This window comes from Copidosoma floridanum, unplaced genomic scaffold (genome assembly GCF_036245765.1).
Source record: "Copidosoma floridanum isolate Cflo_tuat_1 unplaced genomic scaffold, Cflo_Japanese_pri ptg000001l, whole genome shotgun sequence".
NCBI lineage: Eukaryota > Metazoa > Arthropoda > Insecta > Hymenoptera > Encyrtidae > Copidosoma > Copidosoma floridanum.
The window spans coordinates 7,266,927-7,278,697 of NW_028321878.1; the positions used below are offsets into that span (position 1 = coordinate 7,266,927).

General features: G+C 40.9%; 1 pseudogene; it reads left to right on the forward strand.

Annotated features, from left to right (window-relative positions):
* Window positions 1-1,981: 1,981 nt before the first annotated feature.
* LOC149376008 (uncharacterized) lies at window positions 1,982-11,561 on the forward strand (annotated as a pseudogene).
* Window positions 11,562-11,771: the final 210 nt, after the last annotated feature.

Consider the following 11,771-nt stretch of genomic DNA (forward strand, 5'->3'; position numbering starts at 1 on the left):
TTTTTTTCCTCTCACCGCTGCAGTCGCTGCACAGTCGTGTACGCAAGAACAATCGGGTCTCCTTTGAATTTCGCGGTCTGAACAAATACGCTCGCGTAATGTGAGAAAATAATCCCCGACGCGCTTGCACGGGACGTCGAATTAAAATTCAATATATCGCGCGTATTTCGCCGTTAGATTTTTTTTTTTTCTTCGCTCTGCACAGCATGGGAAAGTCGTCGCGGGAATCGATACACGCCGGACACATTCCAGTAGCGCGGAGGGTCCCCCTCACCCCCGTATAATGTTATAATTTTCAATTAATTGTTACACACGCAACTGCTTACATATTCGACACGGCCTCTTTTGCTCCAGAGATCGAGACAATGCTTCATTAGACTTTCACGCGCGAGGAAACGGCGCGGACCCAGTGCGCGATTTACACACTGTGCATGCCCGCGTGCTCGCCCGAACAGTGTGTACATATATTATATACCTGCGATTGAAAGTTATGTACTTTTACTCTTTGATTTTTCGGTTTGCACGGATACTTTGTAGTGCAGTTTACTTTTTTTGGTTGATTACCTAACAATAGGTCGTGGTTCAATTGGCTGAGGCGTACACACGTGTAGCTGCTATATCAGGGCACGGACTTGAATTCCGGTTGGGCCTCAGAATCAAAGATTTTCTCAGAGGTGGTTACTGCTGGAATTTTATCACAAGTCTCGTGGCTGAGCACTCTGCACTACAGGGACACATGGAGTAAATGAATAAAATTAAAAAAAATTTTTTTTTTACCTTTGGACGCTTACTACTTCAATACTTCAATAACTTACTACTTCAATAAGGGCAAGCAACAAGGGTCCCTTTGTCTATACAATTTATAAAAAAAAGTACAACGACAACACCGGTTTTTTCAGAAGAATGCAAAGTTATAATTATACTTAGTACGGTTCTTTTTTAATAAAATATAATTATGTGATTCGTGATGAAATTCTCTATTAATATCGTAGATGGTAATGTCTTAGGAACTTGTGAATGAAACAAGGATATTGTCAATAATAATAAAAAATACATAACTGTCATACTTTTGTCATAGAAACTCTCAAATTATCTTACTACAGTGACACAAGAAAGTAAGTCATCTTCGAAATCCTTGAAATTATCATTGACTTTGATCCTTTGGAATTTCAGTAAAAAGAAAAATCCGATTTTACCGGAACTGTCACTCTACCGTGGAAAACAGGGCCCAGTGTATATGTAACAGTCGCGAAAGCGCTCTACCGAATTTAAAACCCGTTTGGCGCTTATTTCTCAGTACTTTAAGCCATCCTTATCTGTCACGATTGAAAAGGAAAAAAAATAAAATAAAATAATGTCCTTGCATGCACGTACGATCTTCTTACCCCGACAAAGTTCGAACACTCGGTAGGCAATTCAACCGAAATTAATGGACGCTTACGTTATGAAATTATTTTTATTTTACCGCGTCGTCGGCAAGAGCTTGGAAATATTATTCCGATAAAAGGATATCACGTTGAATTACATACTGTTATTACAAAAATGTTGCACGTTTCGTGCACTTGAAAGTTTTTACACTCGTTGAAAAATTAACCTCCATTCCGTAGATCAAACTAAATGGACTCGTACTCAGGGATGTATGGAAAATTAATGGCTGCACTTGTATCGAACGATTGCATTATTATGATGATGCGCTTGAATAAAACTGCAACACTATATGCATCCTTTAACATAACAGTGGTAAAATCAATAAGAAGAAAAAAAGTTTCCATTATTGTACAGTAAATGTGTAACCATGTGTAGTTGAAGGAATAATTTATAAGTTAATGTATTCCATGGCTTATGAAAGTAGTTTTAGTTTAAAACTACGATGAAAACGTTGAAATTGAAAAAAAAATTAAAAGCTTTTCATGATTACCATTAAAAGAAGAAATTTTCATTTTATCGAGCTCAACGTGATCAGTTAATACTTGTACACACTCTTTGGCAGTATAGTCTATTACTCTATGTAAGTTAAGTAAAACTTTTCATTTACTGTTAGAATAATGAGATTCGTCGAGCTACTCGTTCTCGTAGTCCTTAAATTTTTGATGAAATCAAACAACTCTACGAAAAATAAAAAACCCATGATTACCATCAATTCAACTTTTCCTTACAATAATCTCACTACAGATCTAGAATCCACGGTAAGTACTACCTAATAAGTTGATTTGACATACTTAATAAGTAGCAACAAAATTCATGGTAAGCATTATTTTTAGCTGAGCATATTCAACAAATGTTTCCCGCAGAAAAACGAGCCCATTATCGTCATAGAAAATTCAACCATCAGCATCGCGGGCGCACTACACTCCCAGAGTAATACATTAAGCCTGATTGGCCTGACAAAATTCGACCACGTGAAAAACTACTCCAAGAAGAAACTCAACTACAAACTCGACTCGAGCGACGCCCTCTTTTTAGCCCATCCTGCACGGAAGTTCATAATCAGAGAACTCGACGTCGAGTCGTTTACCCTTGCTCTGTATAAACTAAAAAATTCAATCTGGTGGAACCAACGCGGCCACTTCGTAGTCGAGAACACAATAACCACCAACAGTTGCAAAGACGTTCACTCGTACCTCGAAATAGCATGGAAATTCGAGGTATTGTCCATCATAGTTTTTTGCCGTGACTCGAGCAACGATATCCTCGCTTACACGTACAACCCTTTTACCGATCTCGTACCGGGCGTGTGGCAGATGAGTCAGCGTCAGAGGCAAGCCAATGGACACCCCTTTGCGGTGTTTCGGAAAGCTTACAATGCGTCAGAAGGTACATTTGATTGTTGCCCAAGAGCCTGTTTTCCGCTTGCCAATTTGTAAAACTAGACATTTGTTGTTGGAGAAAAAACAATTTATCGCCACTGTAGTGTTGAAAAATCGGTTCAAGTATACGAACGAAAAAAATGACGATTAAAATTCAACAGACTACTCACACACGTTTCACGTGGATTATACTTCACACAAATTTTGTACACTAATTTTACACGCAACTTTACTAAAATAGCTTCGATTAAACAATACTGTATTTTCTTATTTCAAGTAAATCCTTGTTAAAACAATAAAATATTACACTGTATCAATTCTTTATTCTTGTTTTTTCTTTTCAATGTACAATAACGTTGTGTAAGAAAACTCACTAGCTTTGGGTAATTTTAACCCACATTATTTTTGTACTTTAAAACTAATGTAATCTTAAAAAAAAATGTATCAATCACTGAACCCTCATATTATTTTTGAATGTCACCAAACCAAGTTTTCCTTGCAGATCCATCCTGAATTTGCGACACATTTGCCTTCGACAAAACCTCGACTCTAGGGGGCTATCCAGTAGCCATTGTAGAATTTCCCCTGGAAAACGTAAACCCGTACGACCCAAGCGCCCAAGAATTGAAAATCCGTGGCTTCACCCTCCTCTGGACGAAGCTGAACGCCACGTTAATCCAAACGATCGTGAATCACACGGCTCGCAGAATCATCGACGAGAACGGCGTCCCCAGTGGCATACAACGCGACGTCCTTCACGGAAAGTACGACATGCTCTTGAACTCGGAGTAGGTACCAGAGACACATTTGGCGCAACGAGCTCAACTTTTTCGTGTCGTCGGGCATATGCTACGTCACGAGGAGGCGTCCTACCAATCGGTACTTACGTCCTCGGTGCAGCTGGCGATTGGCCGGCTTGGCGTGTGCGTCGCGCAAAAGTTAGTCCAAGGAATCGTGTTATAATCTTATGTTCTCGCTGAATCGACATTGGATATCAGTTATAAAAGTGTGACGCGACGCTGTATATGCACTACGTACAGAAACGACGTGCTTTGTTATTAAAATCATCAACATACAATTGTATTGGCGGAGGAGCGGAAAATTAATAATACTTTTTACAAAAAGTACAAAAAGTTCGTCGCTTCCATCACTAAACGCGCACCTGAACTAATTTGCGCTCCAAAAAAAAAAAGGAAAGAAGGACAATACCGGCAAGTAAAACAGAGAGTCCCAAGCAACAGTAGCTCCCGATCAAGCTGACCCGCAAGCTTAATTCGTAGGGGGAGGGGCGAATCGGGGCGATGATCGATCTCAGGCGTTTCAAAACGCCGACCGGTTGCAACACCCGCGGTATATGCAAGAAAAAGGGCGAACCTTTAAAAAGAGACACGAGCAAGGATTTCGGCCCACTGCTGTCACGTATATAGGTATATATACATGAATGTCTGCCCACGAGTCTGTATGATATACAAAAGGTATCCTATGTGCACGTGCACCCAACGGAGCAGGGGAGAAAGGCGATCATGCACACATCGGTAACGTGTAAGTAGGTATAACATGTACAATGTTTATAGGTAACATGTATATACTTATATATATATACGTACAGGGCGGGCGGGCGGTCTACCACTGGAGTCAAGGCTGACGCGCGGGCGCGGTGCCTATGTAGCGGCAGGCGCGCATAACACAGCCGAGTCCCCTTCCCCCGGCCACTATATACCCACTTTCCCGTTCACTCTCGCGAACTGCACACTTAATAAAGCTCTCCACGGTGGCGCTCTAATGCAATAACTGGGGAGAAAGGGAAGGTGGATATATCTCGCGCACGGGGTCTTTTACTGCGGCTGCAAAAAAAAAAAAAAAAAAAAAAAAAAGGAGCGGGCCCGGGGAACGCTCTGATATAAGAGCACGCACGTGAGTTCTGTAATCGCGCGGCTATCTGCCCGGGCTTTACGCGTTGCATTAGTTTTATTTGGCTTATTGCATCGGCTATATAATTATTATCTAGGACCGATGCGCAAGGCTCTGTGATTGTATTTTTTCCCAATGAAGGAAAAAAGAAAAAATGCATAAAAAAGCACAATAGAAGGTATTGTCAATCAAGCTCCGGACAACAGCTTTATATCACGTCTCCGAAACAATACCTATACTAACTGCACGGAAAGAAAATGATTTTCAATTCATATTGGGGTGGGAAAAAAGGAGCAAAAGCTGACCCCAGAAGTGAATGTCACCGAGAGAGGGAGAGAGAGCTCTTTGGGTAATTAAACGCATTTATCATTTAATATCGCGGGCTGCTACGCATATATATACACGCGCGAGCACCTTCGCGCGATGGAAAATTTTTCCCTCAAGGACTCGCCGTTCACTATCCTATGTTCACTCGCACCCACACCCTTGCGTACGTACATTACGTGTGTGCATGAATACGTATAAAAATATTATCTTGCCCCGATCGCCACACTTATACTAGAAGGGAAAACGTATTATATTCCCGTTCGCCCGACTGGGGCGGTACCTTTTCAACATGGCCCGATACACATAGGCGCCATACTGTGCACACACATCAGTTTAGTTAGGTGTATGAATATGTGCAAAATGGCCATATAATTGGTCGTTCGCCAAACATTAAATTACGCGTGATGGGGCACAGACGACTTATTGCGTTTGACTTAGCACTAACGCCTACGTTATGCAGAGATATGTATGCGAGTATCCTGTTGACATATATTATGAAATTAATGCTGAGATGTGGGGTGCAAAGGAGAATCGGATTTGAGGAGAAAAATTACTTGCGTGGATTGTGCAGGAATATTTGTCAGTTGTGTGTTTTTTAGGGAATCTTGATTGAATCGACGGAATAATTCATCTCAACAGGTATCAGCTACTGGTCTCCGCTTGGGGCACCGTAGAGAATTTGAAAATCGCGTTAGTAAAAATTTCAATCTAAATATATACAAGTAACTGTTTTCAGTTAAACGAACCACCGACAAAGCACGTAAATATTTATCATAAAATTATGGTAATTAATTTGTTCCAAAAACAGCAGGCTGTTTATCATTTCAACTATTTTCACATAAGATTTCCCCATGATCTGCCTGACTTTCAATGCGAAATAGAATAACGAAAACTTTTTTTCTTATCAAAACCAGAAATGATAGAAAAAAATCAACTACAGTCAAAAAATACATTCTAAATACATTGTACTGGCCAACTTTGATAAAACAGTTTCTCAGCCATGCATGAGAAACTAGAAAATCAAAAGCCCAATACGTGCCATGAAACGGATGTCTTATCAAAATATCTTGAAAAGTGCGAAAGTTGAGCAACTGACGGTGTGGACATATAATTTTCCTCCCACTCTTGTTTCTAAAGCCAACTACTAGTACAGAAGGGAAAATTTCGCGGTAATTATCAACTTCTACTCCAACGGGTAATTATCGCTTTTAATAATTTTGGTAAATTTAATTAATCAGCCATCGAGCGATCACGGTAATTGTCTACGTATCTTATTTCCATTGTTGCAATCAGGAAGACAATATTCTTCCTAAATATAAGGCAAACAGATGCAATTAAGTATAGATAAAATTCTCGCATATTAAGAAATAACCTAGCGAGGGGCTACCCTGCCATTCTATCGTAAATAAAAGAAGAAAAAAAATGCTCCCCTTTATCTTTTAGAGTAACCCACTTAGTTTTTTTCCCCTCGTATCCTTTGTTCTCAAAACGGTTATCCAAGCCCATGGAATTACACACACGAGCCTTGCAAAAATGACGTGCATAATTCCGTGCCAACTCGCTTTATTTGTATTAATAAAATAACCAAAGGCAAAAGTTGTTTTTTTCCTTGATTTTTCGGCGATTTTTCCATTCCCAAGCTCGCGCACGCGAATGATTGGATAATTCGATAATTGTCCATCAGATAGTGGGTATAATTCAATACCCACGCGCGCATATATATTATTACACACACGACGAGCACTGGTGCACGATTTTGAAATTAAATACCAAACCGATATCGATGAAAGAGCAAAAAGCAGTACACTGGCCGAGGTACATGCAAATATGAAAAAGAGCGGAAATCGCGACGAATTTATCGCGTGAGGTGAATTTTGTTATAAGTGCGTAGTACTTATATTACAGAAAACTTTTCGCTCTCAATCTAATCCCTTCTAGCACTTTGCTAATATCGAAAGTTTGTTCTGTGTGTGTGTGAGCACGTTATTTGCGCGTGAAAATATTAATCGATCCCTCCAGGTATGTATTAGTTACAGGAGAAAGAGATAAAGAGTCACGCAGCCAAAGCCATGTTACGCTGTGCAATGGGCAGCTTGAGCATGGAATACATACATATGGTATGTCATTGTAGTCTACATATGTGCGTCGGTGAAAAATGTCATTGACTTAGAAAGTCTCAGCACTTCCTTTTTCTCGGGATTTATTGGTACTGTATACCGATAAGGTGAATATTATATGTACAATACCGCGTGCTTGGTCTCGATTATACGTATAAAATTATATGCACACGCGTGATAAAATTTAAGATTATTTATCGAATTTCACTATTGCGGTTCTTTTCGATTATCAATTTACTTTCGATGGTAATTGCGTATCCGTGTAATATTGGAGAGGAAAACGGGAATTTACTAAACACACCAATAGAGCAAGATCATTGAACTCGACTCTTGTACATTTGCAGCTCGACAGTGCTGTTAAACGAATAACAGTATCTTTTGTTGGAAATAACGAATAATCAGAGTAAAAATTTTGTCTTTGAAACTACAAAAATAACTAATCTAGCGCACATAGCAACAAACGTCCAACCCCAGTATCAACGAGACAAATGTTCCTCCGCTAAAAGCACACTAGTCCACAGACGCATCCGCGTCCAATTGTCGTCGAGATTTTTACCCTCCCACGAGAGACAACGTATCCCACGCGCATAGTCCTCCAACGCGTCGTAGCGATAAACCCAACTTCCCGCGAAATAAATAAACCCGCGTATATCTGGAAGACAAGCAACTCTCGCATCCCCTTCGAGCAGGAAAAAAAAAAAAAAAAACTTTTCCGCGGACAATGCAGTCGAGCGCGTACCCACGTGCATTATAATATACGAGCGTCGAGTGCATCGGGCGCAGGATAGATGTTTCCTACTCCCAGGTACCCTCGGGAAGCAGGAGTGAGGGAAGAAGAAAGAGAGATAGCTCCCAAGGGGCTGGGTGGCACGACCTCGCGGATTCGCCTCTTACGCGGTGCATTACGCGCTGCGGTCTTTTTTCCGCGTGGGTTTTATGTACACGCTCGGCGTGGGCGAGAGTGACAGATTAGAGCGCCGAGATCGTGAAACGTGCGGTGCGCGCTCGTTGTTATTATTTATCGCGGAGATGCTGACGGCTCCCTTCGCCGGGGATATACATACGCAACAAGCGGAAGGCCGACTCCGAGGGAGGATTGTCATTATCTCGGGATCGTGCGAGTCGCTCGCGAGGTGGTCTGGCCTGCGTTTTTGTACAATTACGATTTCTGGGGGGGTTTTTTTTTCTCTCCAAGTGCGTAGATGGTTTTTTTTTTTTTTTTTTTTTGTCACTTGTATAAAAAATAGTATATTTGCACGCGCGCGAGAGCAGGTCGAAAGATAAATTTGTCCCCGTGCGTGCGCGTTAATTTGCCACCGGGTGTACTTGCGTGAAAACCCAACAGGTGTGACTGGTTCTTGCAGTCCTTTTTTTTTTTTTTTTTTTTTTTTCATTAAAAATACTTGTATTCGCTTGGACACAAGTTCTTTAATTTTCAAACCCACGTCCTCGGTATCCCCCCATTACTTATTACCATTTATTCTGAAAAATCATGCATGTGGTTCACGAATAAATCTCGGGACAAAGAAAAGGCACCTTTTATTCCCAGAGATAAGACAAGGGCGTTTTTCACATCGATCTATCCTTCTGTTCTGTAGACGAGGACTCGGGGCCTCCGGTTGGCGAAGTAAAAATTTGATTTTGCAACATAATAAAGCAACGCGAGCGATACGCGTACATATGCTAGCAAAACACAAAGTCCGCGAGGCCGATACACTCGTAGGCGCGCGCGCGCCCCTCGTTCGACTCGTGAAGGATTTATGGCACATAGACAATTTTCGCATCCATTCGCAAAACGTGTGCAGTATATGTGCATATACGTGTTACTTTTACACACACATATATATATACACTAGCACGCAGTGGCGTTGAAACAGATTAACGTCGGTAGTTAGACACCGTGTAGCAATCGAAATTAATCAGCTGCACCGCGTGTTATGTGTATACATACACTTTCTTATCACAGAGCGAATGCACGTACACGTTTCGTTCAATTAAACGCGAGCAGTGTACCCATGTGTGAGAATCAGCGCAAAAAACAACATGTATACACGCAGTAGCTAATAATCGAATCCAGGAATTGAAAAGTCTCGCTCATTATCAGCATAGCTGCAACGATCGGTATCACAAGGACGGGAGTGTGCCCGTATAAAATTGATATTTTCATTTTGTCGAATGTATACGGTTACAAGAACACGTAAGTCGTAAGGATCGCTGGAGTTGTGAAATCGCGCGGACGAAACAATAAAGAATACGAAATTAATGATAATAAATGAAAAAAAAAAAAAAAAAGGGAAGAAAAGGAAAAATACGGCACTTATGTATACGACTAGATTCCCAGGCCAAGATACGGAGCGGCGTTTTTCTGCCCGTCGAGACTCATTTATCCGCGAAGCGGAGGTCGAATATCGCGGCCCTCGGCGTGGGAGCCTGTACCATGTGCCGGGTGCTCGAAAATAATCTATATATACATCCACGCTAGGCGTAGCCCCCTCATCCCCCGATCTCTTTGTCTCTTTCGCGGCTTCTCTTTTGCAAATGGAGCAATTTCGCTTTTGTCGGCATTGACGCTGGTAATACACGCGTCGCAACGGACAATGACGGATCGCCGTGCCTTGCGCAATCGCCCGTTTTAGAGTTATTATGCGGCTGCGTCGTTGTTATTACAATAATATCGGTATGATTGCGGGTGAAATGATTTCAGGATTGCGAAGCCCATTTTCCCTCCCCTGCACCCTTTTCTCCTTTCACTGGACAACTTATCGACACCGTCTACTTTTCATTTTTTAAATATTATGCACCCATTTTTTTTTTTTTTTTTTTAAAGCTTGCTTGTGTCTGTACTTACTTTCTAGATGTGCGTTAAAATTTCAACCGTGTGGATTATTGGTCTCTTTGACTTACCTGAAACAAAAGAAGAGAAAAAAGATATTTTATTAAAACTGTTGAACTTGCGTGATTTTTATTTCATTATTTTTCTAATTGATTCCATGAGGGTTATTTCAGTGCTTTCGTTGATTTTTTTTGACTAAGTCGAACAATATTTCGAGAAAGCCCTTCTCGCACTATGAACCATCTAAAAAAAGTTCATTTGTAATGCAAACGACTAATTTCCCATTTTTCGATTTCTCCATGAAAATTTCCATCCTACGTGTATCCCACACGACACCCATGAACACAAAGTGTTTTACTAATCCATTATGTAGAACAACGATAAATTATCACGATAAGGAAATGCTTTAATTAGAAACTTCATAACAAGACGCTAAAAAGTAATGTATGTGTATGTATATATACATACGTGAGTGTAAAAAATAAATTGAACAGTTTGCGCAATATTTAACATGATTATGCGCATACATATGAAAACGTTACATACGCGTCTGTATTTATAGGGAGAGAGAGAAAGAAAAGGTCTCCATAATTGGACAAATAACCAGAAGAACAACAGCAGTGACCTTATTCCCAACAACCAGTTGATACGCATATACATATCAAACGCAAATTGCGAAATAACAATGCGCTTATGCATGAAAATAACAAGAGCCAATCGCAAATTTGATTTGAAAAAGCAAACCGTAGTTGAAAAAAAAATGTCAGAACGCAACTAACGTAGAAACTCTACGCCCACCGAGACCTTCCGTGCTGCGTGTACGTATCGTATGTATATGTATACAATACACCCGAGATCGAACAAAATACAGAGATCGGAGCAGCAGTCACTCCACTTACTCATTCTTGGTTCGCGCAACACATCGATTTATCCGTAGAAAATATAGAGCCACCGACGCACGTGACGCTCGGGAAATTAGTATATAATCCGTCTTTCTTACAAATGAGCGCTGACGCGCGGGGACGCCGCGTTCCGTGGGAGTCTAGCCGATCCGATCCCACGGATGAATTTGCCGATCAAGGCTCTCGTTCCTTCTTTCTTTCTTTCTCTCTCCTCGTGTATCATTGTGGGCATACGTGTGAAAGAGCAGTGCAAGAAAATTGTGCGAAGTCGAGTGGGATACTCTCTTTGTGCGCATTACTCCACACACAAGTTCCAACGAACAACGCGTCACGATTCGGGTAACTCTTCTGAAGTACTGTTTGTATGTATGAGCAAACGAGTTTTTATATATATATATATGCTAGATTTAAGATTTTTTTGCGGCAGATGGGGCTGGGAGATCATTTCGAGAGAGGCGTGTGTTACGCGATTGGGAAATAACCGTACGCCTTTTGGTCTCTAATTGAGATAACGTTGAAGTCGATTTATTTGCCCTGGGGGTATGAAGGATGGGATCGATGTGTAGATGTGCTGTGTGTTATTTGCGATTGCATTTTTGGCAACAGCTGGGATATGGAAGACGAAAATCCGAGTTCGGCATCGAAGTTGGGAAATTGCTGGTGAGAATAGAAGAGAGAGAGAGAAATATATATATATGCGGGAGGATTGCATGGGAGAGGGAATTTTGTTGCGATTGAAAGAAGATGTTTTTACGGGTTCATACCTACAGTTTTCGGTAAGATGATTCATTTCAGGGTTGGTTTTTACGATTGTTTCGATCGAGCTCATGAAAGCACATGAAATGAAAAAGAGAATGTAATAAATTCAAAGGTA